Below are 13498 nucleotides of genomic sequence, written 5' to 3' on the forward strand. Positions count from 1 at the left end.
TGCAGCTCTCTGCACTGCATGGTCCTGGCCCACAGGCAGGGCTTAGCCCAAGGCATACCAAAGCTCAAAGGCAGCCAGGTCTTCTGGCCTTTGGAGTGCATGTTTTTTCTCTGGCTGTTCTAAGTATGTTTTCAATTTTGTCCATTCTGCAGTTCAGACTGAGGAAATTATATAAACAGCTCTGTTCAGCTCTAGGATCACAAAGACACATGAGCTTTAGAGGGATTTTTCTTCCTATTTCTTTTAAAACTAAATATTTGTTTCTATTTTTCTGGAAGAATGAGTAAGCCTGGTTCTTCTCCAAAGATCCAGCTTGTGGGGTTAAAAAAAGAAGGGGAAACATCCCACTCATTATGAAATCTAAAAAACAACAACAGGAAAACAAAAAAAACCCCAATCTGCTGACTTCTGTGCTCTGAAAGGCTAAAAAAAAAAATCACTACTGAGCTAGAGAACCAAAGAGCTGGTACTGCCACAGCTAGGTTAGGTTAGACCCATCAATCTGCTGTACCAGGTCCAGGTGGCTGCTGGCAGCTAATGGCTCTTCCCCCTCAGTCCCATGTGTGTAACCACTTTCCCTGCTCTTCAGTAGTAAACAACCTGTTTACAGAATGTGGGAATTTTTTTCTTTTTTTTTTTTTTTTTTCTTTTTTTTTTTGTTCATATAAAAAAAGAAGAGGAGGCTTAATTAGCAAGTGGTTATTTCACAATTCCTACCATGAGAGGGACCTGGTCACCAGCAGAGAGCAGGGAAGGCATTCCGGGATTTGATTGCTCATATGCTAGGGCTGAACGAATAAATATATCCCATCATATTTTCAAATCTGGCACTTGTGGATTGATTACTGAACCATCTACTTAGTCAGGTAAAGCATCATGGGACCCATGGTTAGACCACAAAACCATTTTTAGCTGAGAAACATAGTTTCATAATATGCTTTTTTTAACCAAAGGTGTCTGACAGTTTCATAAAGGCAGTGCAAGATCTCTAGGACTCACTTCATGCCTTCAAATTAAGAGATGTATTGCAGTGCTCTCCTTTTTTCCCAAAGTCTAATTTTTTAGAATATGATGTTTCTAGAGATGTCTCTTTGTGGGAATATGAAGAAGTTTAAACTTCCCAAGCTATCTCAGTGTTGGAGCTGCCACTGTCATGAGAGCACTCCTATTCACGGCCCTTTGGGGTCCAGTGGATTTTAACAACTATTTACAGTGCATCCAGACCTGCAGCATCCTGAGCAGCAGGGAACCCTCAAAGGAGTTAAATCCAGGCAAGAAATCAATAATTTTCTTAAAGGTAATGCCCACCCAGGGGTAGTGCAAGGCTCACCCTGATGCTCTGTTGAAGTAGAAGAGCCACTGCCTGGTCCCATCGAGAGCGCTGGCCCAGGGGGGAGCAGCAAGGTAGTGATGCACATCATGCACCTTCCCTGTCTGTCACGGGTAGATATCAGCCACCACCTGGAAAACAGCTTCCCTGGGATAGCAGAGGGCAACATGCAGCCAGTCTCCTCTGTCAGAACAAGAAGGGGAGGCCAGGGGAGGAAAGAAAAATGCACTTAAGGGCTCAAGCACAGGACAGATGGTCTACAGCCAAGAGTACAGTCTTCAGGGGAAAACAAAGAAATGCCCTTTGAGATTCTCTCCCTCCTTGAAAAACAAAGCAAAGCAAAAAAACACACAACAAACCCTCAAAGCCAAAAAAAAAAAACAGATTTTTTTTTTGCTTTGTCTGGAATCAACGGCTGCTTATTATGAAGGTCTGATCCAGGGACCCCAGCTGACCTCAGAGGACTTTGAGTCAAGTGCCAGGATGGTTTAAAATCAGAGATTTTCTCTTCCTTGCCTCATAAGGCTGCAGTACAAGCAGTCACATACCCGGGCTCATCTCCTGAGGCAGTTGCTTGTTGCAGTTCATCCGTAGCTGCTGCGGGAGAGGCAGCCGGCATCCAGCAGACATTTCACCAGGGGCACAGATTCAGGAATTAGAAAGTAATCTCTGACTTGAACCAGAGCCACAGTCTAAAGAGACCTGCTTCCTCCACTTTCCTGCAGAGTTTATTATTATGGTTTCCATTAAAATCTCCCTTCTCTTTCTTCAGCATCAGTTTAGAATAACTAAGGGTAAAGCTAAACCATCTTTTAACTCTTGCGTACCACAAGTTCAGCATGCACATTTACCAAAAAGAAAAATTGTCCTTGTGGCTTTCCTTTATCCTGTGATCCACACTGCCACCTCTACAGAGAGAAAAACTGGCTCCTAGAAACCTTTTTTATACAACTCGGAGCCAAAAGATGCAGCTAAGGTGCACTCGGGATGCTGGTGGGAAGGGTCTTCCACAAAACCTGAGCCCCATCCCTGTCTGTGGGGTGTACTTGTGCTGTGCAAAGCAGGAAGCCACAAGAAGTTTACACTTGAAAAGAAACACTGAATACCAAGATAATCAACTTGATTTTTTTTTTTTCTCGCTTGCTTGATAGCCTCCGAGGTGGCTCAATGTGCCACACCAAGATGGCACACCTGAACCAGGAGCTGATCAGCTTTCCCTATCCAGGGAATCATCCAGGCTTTAAATGTATTCTTTTGATTTAATTCTTTTTGCCTGGCTACCTGGTTAAAATGTGACAATACAAATTTGGTTCAGAGAAAAATACAACCTTCATCAGCTGTCTTTTTGGACCCCGAAAAGCTGAGGAAGCCCAAGTTTCCCTAAAGGCTGCCCTGAAATGACCCACCACCTGCAGAGTGATAAATGGGGGAAAACTGCTGCAATTTGGAGAAATCTGGGTACCTGCATGCCTAGACCTCTACTTTGCATTACACATGGAGAGCACAAAAGCAAAACTATTTCAGATTTTTTCTGGTTTTCTCATTAAAACAAAACAAAACTATCTACAGGATGAGAGATGGGACAGGCTGTTCTAGGATAATAAATCAAAGCTGCACAAAGAGCCATCAGCTTAAGCCAGATACTGCCCTCTAGATTTTAACCAACTCCAGCTGTGTCATAACACAGGACAGCTAGAAAACGGATATATTTTCAGATTATTTGGCCTCCAACTAGAGGAAATGAAAGAAATGTACCAGAGCCATGTTTGTGGAATATTTTTAGGATGGAGTCCCAAGATATTTGGCTGTTTCACAAGGGTGATTTGCATTGTGTTAGCATATTTTATCCTTTCAAGACACCATCACAAAAAGGGCTTGTCATCTCTCTCAGATGCTGGGAACTGGCTTTGCTGCCATCCTATACTGACTGCTGCCTCCTGAGAAACAAGATAGGTACTAGAAAAGGCAATTGGAGGCTGAAAGGAAATAAAAAATAGTGAAAAGAGTCACAGCTGTGACCATCTTGAGCCACTGGGGAATTTGAGAATCCAAGTGTTAGAGCCTAGTGTGGGTCTGAGCAGGCTGAATGAAATGCTGAAATAAATTATATCAAGACTGAATGGATCAAGTAAAAAGCACTTTCTTTGGAGTTTGTGGGGAAAGAGATGGAAATAAGTGCAATCCCACAACAAAGGGCTTAGGAGAAGATGTGAGAAGGGGAGGTATTAGAAGTTATCCTTTATGTAAATATAGGAAAGGATAAGGTGGTTGTTTTCTCTTTAATCCAGTGGAATCTTAACTGCTTCCTAATTAGTTCTTTACTTCAGTTCTGCTTCTTCAGCCTGTACAAAATCCACCTTAAACCCTCGCAGACACCTGGCTGTGTAGCTGAACGGAGCTTCCCCATCTCCAGGAAAAGCAAAGAAATGTCAGTGCTACTGCAGGGTGGCAGTAGCCAGGGTAGCAGGATGCCTTGCAGCCAGGGTCAGCTGCCTGTTCTCCAGCCATTGCCATAGCTGAGGGAGAAAAGCAACCTCAGGCAAGGAGCAGCAATCAGGTATGGAACACCTTGGGCATTGTATTCAAAATAAATCAGATCTGTCTGCACCTTCCTCCTGGCTGGGTCTGTAGTGCAGGAAGCCTTGAGAGGTGGTCAGCAAACTGTGGGTCCTACTTTATTTTGTCACTCAGACTGCTCAATGCTGTCTTATTCACCAGCTGCTACTCAAAATGAATATTTGCAGTCAGAATAAAAAAATAAGTCTTTATCCTGCTGTTCTATGTACCAGCACATCAGCAGAGACTGGGGACAGATGCAGCACCAGCAAGAGGGGAAAACATTGAATTTATAGTACATCCTAAATTATCAATTCAGAGTAATTTCAGAGCCTGGTGAACACTGTGGGAACAGCAGTAGCTTTAGATGCTCTTATGCTTAAAGGCCAGCACAAACAAAAGGAAAAAACAATTTAAAACCCGAAGGGCAGAAGCCAGACTATGGGTACACAAATTCTCCCTCCAAATGTAGCAATACACAGGAAACTTTTTTTTTCCTTTTTTTTTAGTTCCATTCTTAGGATTTTCTTGCCAGAGAAACAAATAAAAATATTCTTAGGTGGAAATTCTGACTTTGGAAGTAAGAAACTAACGAGCTATTTAAGATGTCTTCACCCCAAAACTAAATACCTGTGATAACAACCTTTGCCAGTGATAAAGTTCAATACATTTTAGAAGTAAGGAACATTCTTCTTTCTTTCTTTTTTCATTCTTACTTTTAATGATGCCAGCATTTTCCTATGTGTTTCTAAAAACAACAACAAAAATAATTTGGCATTTGAAGGAAAGAAGCTAAATATACACTAGCAAAATTTTAGCAGGTCCTAACAGTTTCAAACACCACTTGGAAATTTTTGAGAGACTGCCAACACCAGCATATATAAAACTGGACACTTCTGCCCCTCTGTTACTGTCATTCAACAATCCCCACAGTGCATTGCATGCATTTTTATGAATGTATTTAGCCTGTTTACTTCCTTTTGGAGATGTCTGGATGAAACAAACCCCAGAAGCCTTTCTTTTTTCACCAGAATATTAGCCTTTTACAGTTCTGCCCCTGTCAGGTGAAGAAAAAGCATCAGGCAAAGTGTTACAAAACTATTCTTACATTTTAGCAATGAGGAGGATTCCAGGGATAAGCAAAAGAAAAAAAAAAAAAAAAAAAAAAAAAAGAAAAAAAAAAAGGATGAGGGAAAGGCAAAAAAACAAGCAAGAGGTTTCCTGTTCTTGGACACGTGGTAGATACAGATCTGCACGTACACACATACATACCTCATTTACAACCCTCAGAACAACCCCCACAGCTCAACCCCAAACTCCCAAAGGTGAAGCCACTCAGGGAAACATGATCAAGCAGGCAAAGGAGGGGAGACTTTTGTGAGTGGTGGGATGTAAAGTGAGTCATGTAACTTGGAGATGAGAATTGGCTGGGAATAAATATAGAAAAAGTGTATGTTTGGGACTCTCATTGCCTGGGAGAGGACAAATAACACTTCTTCAATATTGTGAACTTGCCCCTTGACTACATCAGGTGGACTGTCAGCCCTGGGCAAATGGGTCTGATCTAGTGCTGGGGCTCGTGGTTATGCTGGATGTCAATCCTGGATGTATTTTAGCAAAGGGAGCCTCTAAGCTGATTAATATTATTTTAGAAAAAAGCTCCACCATGTTTATTGACGTGGTGTGTCATGTAGCTGATGACCCTGGAAGTGCACAGTCCAAACCCTGATGTCACTAATGAAAATGTGGGGTAAGCTGGTGAGGGAATGCTGCAGAGTACAACGAAAAATTACTTATTTTTTCCTGTCAGTGAGTCAGTCTCCCCCAACTGTTATTACTCCTATTTAAAAACAACACCTCTGACATTTTGGTGAACATCTACACGAGCTGAACTTTCAAAGGGAATTTGAAACTTTGTTGGTTTTTATATGGGAACCAAGCAGAAATCCCCACATACTACATTGGTAAGTTTGTCTCTCAACAGCTAAATTTGGAACTTCAAAAGAAAAAAAAAAAAAAAGCAAAGCCAATATTCAGCCTCCAACCAATGCCAAAAACTAATCACAGGAGGTCAATGTTCCTTGCTCTCCATCCGGATACAGCTGCTTTTTCTCTCCAAAAAACGTCTCCCAAGGTCACAACCTGCCCCGCACCAGGCTGAGTCTCCTCTGGCACAAAACCTGCTTTCCCAACAGGCCACCTCCTCTCCAGCCAGCATCTCTGGGGAGGAAAACAGAGCAAGAGGTACTCATGTATCTCACAAGTGGTAAGAGTGGAGAAAGGATTGCAAGAAACCTGGCCATATCCTCACTGCTTTCTCGCACCTCAACCTCTTTCCCTTGAACCCAATTTTTGCACCAGCTCCAGTTGTCATTTGCTCCTCTTTTTTTTTTTTTTTTTAATTCTTTTTAATTTTCTGCCTTCAATTCACATCCAAACCCCCTGCAGTGACAAAGTGGCTACTGGGTGAATATCTGGCAATTTTTTTCAGGACCTTGTTATTAAGAATGGACTCTTCTGGAAGACCACTTGCTGCAGGGATGGAACAAGTTAGGGATGTATTTAACTAAGTCCAGTTGTGTGTATTGGGATTTAACTGCCTTTACTAGATGCTGTCATTTAGGAAATACCATTAAAAATTCAAAGTGCAGACTATGTCAATAAAAATTACAATTTTTTTGTTTTACCCATGTGCCTTCTTAGGCAAAAAGAATGATTTTGGCTTTTGTGAAGCTCAACAAATCATAGAAGGGATCCTGCGCTGAGGTACACTTCTGCTGATACTCCTGAAACAGGGTCTGACTCAGACAGCATTTGGCTCACAGACAATTGTATTCAGGCAAAAATAAGAACTTCCTGCATTTAAATACAGTACGTTGTTTTATCATCTCTTTTCCCACCCTACATGCTTTCATGAAGGAATCCCATCTCAATTAAATGTGCATCTTTTTAGTGCATTCCCAAGTACTCTATCATGGCCTTGTTGTGTATTTTGTATTTTCCTGCTGCTGTGCCCCAGATGCCCATCAGATCAGGAGAGGTTGGTAGCCCTGAGGAGCCCCAGGCCCCACTCTATGGGCTGGGAAAAGAGTAAAAGCAGGGAAAAACCTTCAGGTTTCATATGCTGTGCTTCAAAGTGATGAGTGGCCTGGTTTGCCACGGCCATCTGGGGACTGTCTGGTGCTCAGATAGCTCTAATTCATGCTGTAAAATGAGCAGCTCAGGAGGGACATCTATCCTTAGAGTCACCTTGTTAATCCTGGCCACTGCCACCAGGCCAGCTGCAAGTACAAGTCACAGAGGACAGGGAGTAGCAAGGGATGGGAAAGGGTAGGGAAAAGGGGGGCTTTAGGATTACCCCAGCACAGAGATGTCAGCACCTGCTTTGACCCAGCTGTGCTGAAACAGGGCAATCTGCAGCCTGGTGTTCTGGCAAATGTTTCAGCTTCTTTCCAGTTTTAAAAAGTATCTTGTGGCTTTCATCCATGGGTTAACCTGTGAGTAATTTAAAGGATTTAAATAGAGAAGAAAGAATTCAAAGATATCTGCTGACTTCTGTGGTGTGTGGGTGATTAGCTCTGAATTACAGATGTTATCAGGAGGGGTGGGCTATGAAACCCAAGTAGCACTTTACTTATTATTATTATTATTGGAAATAGTGCTGGTGTTACTTGTATTACTGCCAGATAGGGGGATCAAGGTCAGAACTCATGTATGAACAAGAAGAAAGCAGTCACAGCCTTAAACTGTTCATTCCCCTTTGAGATAATAATTTTGCCTTCCTGTGCATCTGACATTTTGGGAAGCAAGAGGAAAAGCTCATTTATAATTGATCTGAAAAAGAAACAATTTAGGAAATACCCATAAACTGGGCGAGTCTGCAAGAAGCACATTCTAGCCTTGTCTTGTTATCTTTGTTTTCCTTCAGACCTTATCATCGCTAAGGAATTTAATCGTAAAAATGACAAGTAGCTGAAAGTATGAATCAGACTGGCATTGAATAAGAAACCAGAGGAGAAACACCTACCTACACAACCCTGACAAATACAAATATAATGAGTTCCCCAGAGTTCTCAGTGCAGACATGAGCTGCACATTTGTTTGCACTGAAATCTCCACCTTTGGATGGGTTGAAGCATCCTGAAGGCTTCGTATCATCCAGTGTCCAAAGGCTCCACTATTTTTAATAAAGAATTTAGACATAATCTCATTGCAAAATCTCAGATTTTCAGGTTATTAAGATTATTCACTGGTGAATAGGATAACAAGCCCTAGTTGCAGACCTTCAGCCTAGCAAACACAGGAGCACATCCCTGTCCACTTGCACAAACACAGGAGCAAGGGAAATGACTGAACACACCCCCAAGCACACACACGGATATCTGCACTTTTCCTTGCTGTTGACAAGAAATCAGGCCCTCTCCCTGCCAACTTTTTTCTTTAAAAGTTCTCATAAGGATTTAGCTCCTGCAGCAAGGCACTGAGGTTTACGAATATCCAGAGCCCCACTGTACCTCTCCAGGTGAGGTTAAAAGAGTGTGGCTGAGGAGAGACTGGGGGAGGCAGCCCCTGGAGCCAGGCACTGTACTGCAGAGTTGCAGTACAAAGGAAAGCCCCTGCTTTTGGAGAACTGTGGCAACCTCCCTACAAAAAAATATGCTCTTTAAACTATTAACTGCTCGCATCTCCCTGAATTCTCTGACAAACCAGAGCTGAGAGCCCTAATAAGGGAAAACCCTTCCCCCCTGAGCCTTAACAGAGCAAGTGCAGAGATATTTGCCTGTACTTATTAAAACCAAAGAATGTTTCATCTAATTGCAACTGCTACCCAGGCTGCATCAGCAACTCAATTTATTACACTGTGCTTCGGATATGTCGTCTGAGGAGATTTAATTCTTATCTTTAGATTTGCTGATAGCACAAAGAACCCTGAAGAGCCCTGTGCCTTTGATTTGTGCATTTGCCTTAGCTTCTGCGATTAGAAAATTTGCACACACACAAAGCCTAAGTCATTAAATTGAAGGGCTTCATTTCTGACTTCACTTAATGTATGAAGTGCCACTTTTTGTACCGTTTTCCAGCACCCGAAAAGAGGCACTTACTTGCAACCAAATAATGTTTTCCATCCTCTCTTGCCTCACCGGCCTCTCCCCTCCTCTTGTAACAAGCTTGTTGCTCTCTGCAGACCTTTGTGCTCCAGTATAGCAATTTGGAGCAAAGCCCTTAACTCAGTCTCATAGATAATTCTCATTCTTCTGTGAAGCAGAAAAAAAGTCCAAGAAACATACAAATAGCTCTGAGGGGGTGGAAACTGCTCCAACAAAGAGATGAAGCCCATGGAGAAGGGGACCGAGGTCCCGTTCATCAAAGTTTTGAACACCCTTTATGCTTGAATTGGGAACAATCCCCAGCAGATCTGGGCTGTTTCTGGAGCACACTTCATTCCTGGTCATTAAAATTCCAGGCAGTGTTCTCCTTCTGTTCACTTGCCAAAACGATCAGAAGCTTCTTGTCCTGCATTACCTCTCTCCCAGAAGCATCACTACCCAGCTGCCCTCTCATTCCCACTGGGAAACTCCAAGCCCTGGGGCAGACAGCCCTCCCTAGAGCTGAATTCGGGCATTTCTGCTGAGGCAGCAATGTTCCCCAGCAGTCTCAGAACACAGCCTGCAGGTCTCCAGCATAGTTTCACATTTGCCCATCAGTCACCTAATGGCAAATGCAAACAAGTGCACCTCTGGTTGGGAGGGAAATTGGTGCTCTCTTGCACCATGTGGCTGCAGATGGCAGCACATGAAGACACAGCAGCTTCATTTGGTTATCTACATATTTTGATGGAAGTGAAAAACTCAAAATACATTTTGAATCAGTGTGAGGAGCACACAAGTACTGCAGCAGCCCTTCAGGTGCCTATGATAGAAAGAAAAAGATCTGCTCAGTGATGGTGCTCTAACTGGTGTCTTCCTCCTCCACTGATCAAACCCACCCAAACTGTGCCTCTGAACTCACTGAACAAGGTTCACAGCTCACAGCTTTCTCTGTTTCAAAAGCCAATTTCAACTGAGTTATATGAATTCAACCCAACCAGCTCCTGCCTAACCCAGGAATACAGATATTCTAGTCCTTTAATAGACATCTGAACTAGGCATGACTTCTCTTGGGTGTTTCTAGAGGGCTTCAGAGGCAGGGAAAGTGTTAAACATGCAAGTATTCAACATCAGGGCTATGCTTGACCTCCATAGAAATCCAAATCCTGGTACACATCTCCCTGTCAAATTCCTTATTTCCCCTCTGACCTTCCTTCAGCCAGTGCACAGAAAATCACTCTGGAAGCTTGAGAGCTGCAAGGCAGCATCCTGGTTGTATCCAGCCATCATTTTAACATGACAAGACTAAAAATAGTTTAGTTGTTCACTTGGTTATGTATGAAATGGTTTATCCTAGATTACTGCTATTCAAGTTCATCAAACATTTTTGGTTTACATCATACATTCTGCACAGATGTTATTATCTTAAGGCTCATTTTTTTTGGCAGATTATTCAGTATTTTGGATTTTAAATTTTTTTAAAAAAACAACATAAAATTACTTGAGACAGGCAGAAGTCATCCCTGATATTCTAACTCTGATTACTCTGGGCTCCACAATCTGAGATTTCTTCCATTCCAGAAATGATTAGAAAGCAAATCTTTAATAAAGGTCATAAATGCAACTACTTAGGCAGTCACTTGTTTTCCTTCAAACCCATCAACCCTGTTTTTCACCTCAGTTGCTTTATCTGTCCACTGAAATCTCATTTCTCCACGGTTTTGAATGTAGTCTGGACATTTCACCATTGCCATTGCATCAGCCCTAAGTCTCACAGTCACAACCATCCAGCATACTTGAGGTGTACACACAGCAGCCACACATTGCATTGCAAGATGCCCCAAATGAAATGAAGTAAAATTGTGGTTTTTCCCTTGCTACAGTGTATTTCTTTTGTTCATAGTTATTCAAAGCACACACCTTGCCAAACATTTCTGGATCAGAAAAATCTACAAACTTTTGCCCTGTCCAAATAATTGGTTTCACACAAGACAAAGAGAATCACAACCACGTTGTGGTTTTCAAGAGTAAAACGTAGTTAAGTTGCTGAGTGAACAAGAGCTACACTTCAAGCAAAGTTTTACCAGAGACTCAGTGCTGCATTCCAATTTAAATCTGTGCTTAAGACCGTGGGCCAAATCTTTGGCACATATGAGTTGGCACAGTGACAGAGTAACCACCAGTTACCCAGCAGATGACTTAGCTCTGCAATTGCAAGGAAATAGCTAAGAATTTTAAGACAGATAATAATTGCAAAGCTCAGCTTGTCCATGAGTGACTAATGGGTTTTCCTCTGCTTAAAGTGCACAAAGATGCATTAATATGGAAAACAGTGATTTAATTCTAATAATTCCTCTGTGACAGAGGTGTCCAAATACTGATCCTCCAGCAATTCAGTCATGACCCTACAGCTACTAGATCTTTAAATCAAGAGGAACAGATGTGTCACTCTCCGTAATGGGCATGTATAAAGGGAAACATTGCCAGTCTCAACTACATTCCCAAGGGGCTTCATAATGGGAACTAAGGATAGTATTTTTCCCCAGATTTCTTCAGTTTCAAAGTTCCGGAGAACCAAATAGAGTTCAAGCTTTTGCCAAAACTATCCTAGGGTTAAACCATGGCAGTGGCACTCTGCTGGAGGAACTCCAGAGGATGGGTGTGGGATTTAGTGAATAATACTGTGAACCTGCCAGATTTACCAGCAATTCCTGCTGCTTCATGCCCTCAGTGCCTCTGACTTGTTTTGTGTCAACAATTTAAAACCTGATTTACAAATCTGAGCCTGTGCATGGCTGGGTTGTGTGTAATCATGGAAGATTTCATTTTCATAATTGTCCTTTGACTGTATTGCATTTTTATCTATTACTGAGGGATCACATAAACTGGAGAACCCAAGTTAATGGTCACTTGTTTTATGGAGCTCATCTCTTGCAGCATCTCATCTGTGCAAACTGTGGCAATGTGTCACTGCTGAGCTGGCTGGGTTGCAGGACCCTCTCTCGAGAGTTGCAACCAATGCAGTGCACATTTCACAAAAGTAAGAAGAACCAGTGCTAAAAATCATAAGAGAAATTGTGTAAAAAAAAAACAAACCAGATCGCAAGGGAAAAAAGCAGTATGTAAAATGGATATACCCCATTTTACATAATGCTAGAAGAAAGCATGGGAAATAAATTCAGCACAGCCTACAATTTTTGCTTTACTGTTTTAAAACTTTATATAAAAAGGAACAGCGATTGCAATGCTGTTTGGATTACAGGAGATGCAAAGATCTGTGCACATTCTGATGTATTTCTGCACTTTATATATATATGGGAGATAAATTATGTGTGTAGTAACGAGTACAAACAAACGAACAAGAGCCAGAGCGCTTCTGGAGGGATTTCAGGGACAGCAGGCCAGGACTTAACTTGGATTCTGTTTCAAAAATTTTTCTGGAAAGAGAAGCATTTCTGCACATCAAAAATTCTGGAATAAAGTGACAGCAGAGGTATCTCTTTGCATCAGTAAGTGCCAGCCATTAACACCCTGCTTCCACACTCTCAGAAGTTGCTGAGTCATTTGTAAGGTCACTTGTGAATAACCTGGGAAATTGCTAGAGCTCCAGACATTTTGAGAACAGAACATTTTCTAACAACATAGGGCAGTACCTGTTGAAGTTGATTGGGTACAGGATAACATCTTCAGGTGCTCTGCCATCCCACTGGATGATATAAGCTTGCTCAAGCATGACAACAGTCTGGTACTGCTGGTATGGTGCTCCTCTGCTCACCCCTTGCAACCTCAAGGGATGGGAATGGAATGTTGCTCTGGCAATAAATAAGGTCAGATTCTCAGGGCGTCTGGCCTGAATATAAAGCTGAGGGTGAAAGGAAAATGACAAAAATATCCATGAAACCAGCCAGGCTCAGCAATAACATGTGCATTTGATCATTGCTGCCTGTAAATGGTTTTTGCCAATGAAGAGCTCAGAACATTTGGAAAGTCACTGAAACATTTCCAGTTCAAATAAAAAGGTAAAACAGAAATAGCATCTGCAGCCACTCGTGGGGACACCATGAAGTGAGATATGAATTGTACAGTGCTGTAAAAATGTTCACTATTCAAAGTCTTAAGGGAAAAGGGTAATCAAGGAAATATCACAAACTCTTTTATTAATTCAAATAGCTGTACTTTGAAAATAGGCTTATTCCACTGAAAATACAGAAAACTCAAGTTATTTCAACAGGCTTTGGGTCAGGGCCAGCTATCTAATGGAATCCACATCTCACTCTGAAGTAGCAGAGTAGGCTGAAATTCTGGGGAGTAAAATTCTGTTGGCCTGACTCTCTGCTCTTATGGACTAAATACCCCATCTTCCACAGGCTTGAACACAGATCTCTTCTGTGCAAGGACCAACAGATGCCCTTGGCCTGTAGTTCATCCCCCACAGCAATTTCAAAACTATGCTCTTGCTTTTTCTGTCTGGCCACCACACATACAAAAGCCAATTCACATGGCAAACACATGATGTTCACCTGCT

At 42.1% G+C, this 13498-nt stretch overlaps 1 protein-coding gene and 1 pseudogene across 1 annotated transcript in view; both read right to left on the reverse strand.

Annotated features, from left to right (window-relative positions):
• The window catches only part of CEMIP (cell migration inducing hyaluronidase 1), a 105639-nt gene that overhangs the window by 63500 nt on the left and 28641 nt on the right, over positions 1-13498 (reverse strand). The window lies entirely within an intron of this gene.
• The window catches only part of LOC103526914, a 49303-nt pseudogene that overhangs the window by 7573 nt on the left and 28232 nt on the right, over positions 1-13498 (reverse strand).

Source organism: Calypte anna, chromosome 10, assembly GCF_003957555.1.
Source record: "Calypte anna isolate BGI_N300 chromosome 10, bCalAnn1_v1.p, whole genome shotgun sequence".
Lineage (NCBI taxonomy): Eukaryota > Metazoa > Chordata > Aves > Apodiformes > Trochilidae > Calypte > Calypte anna.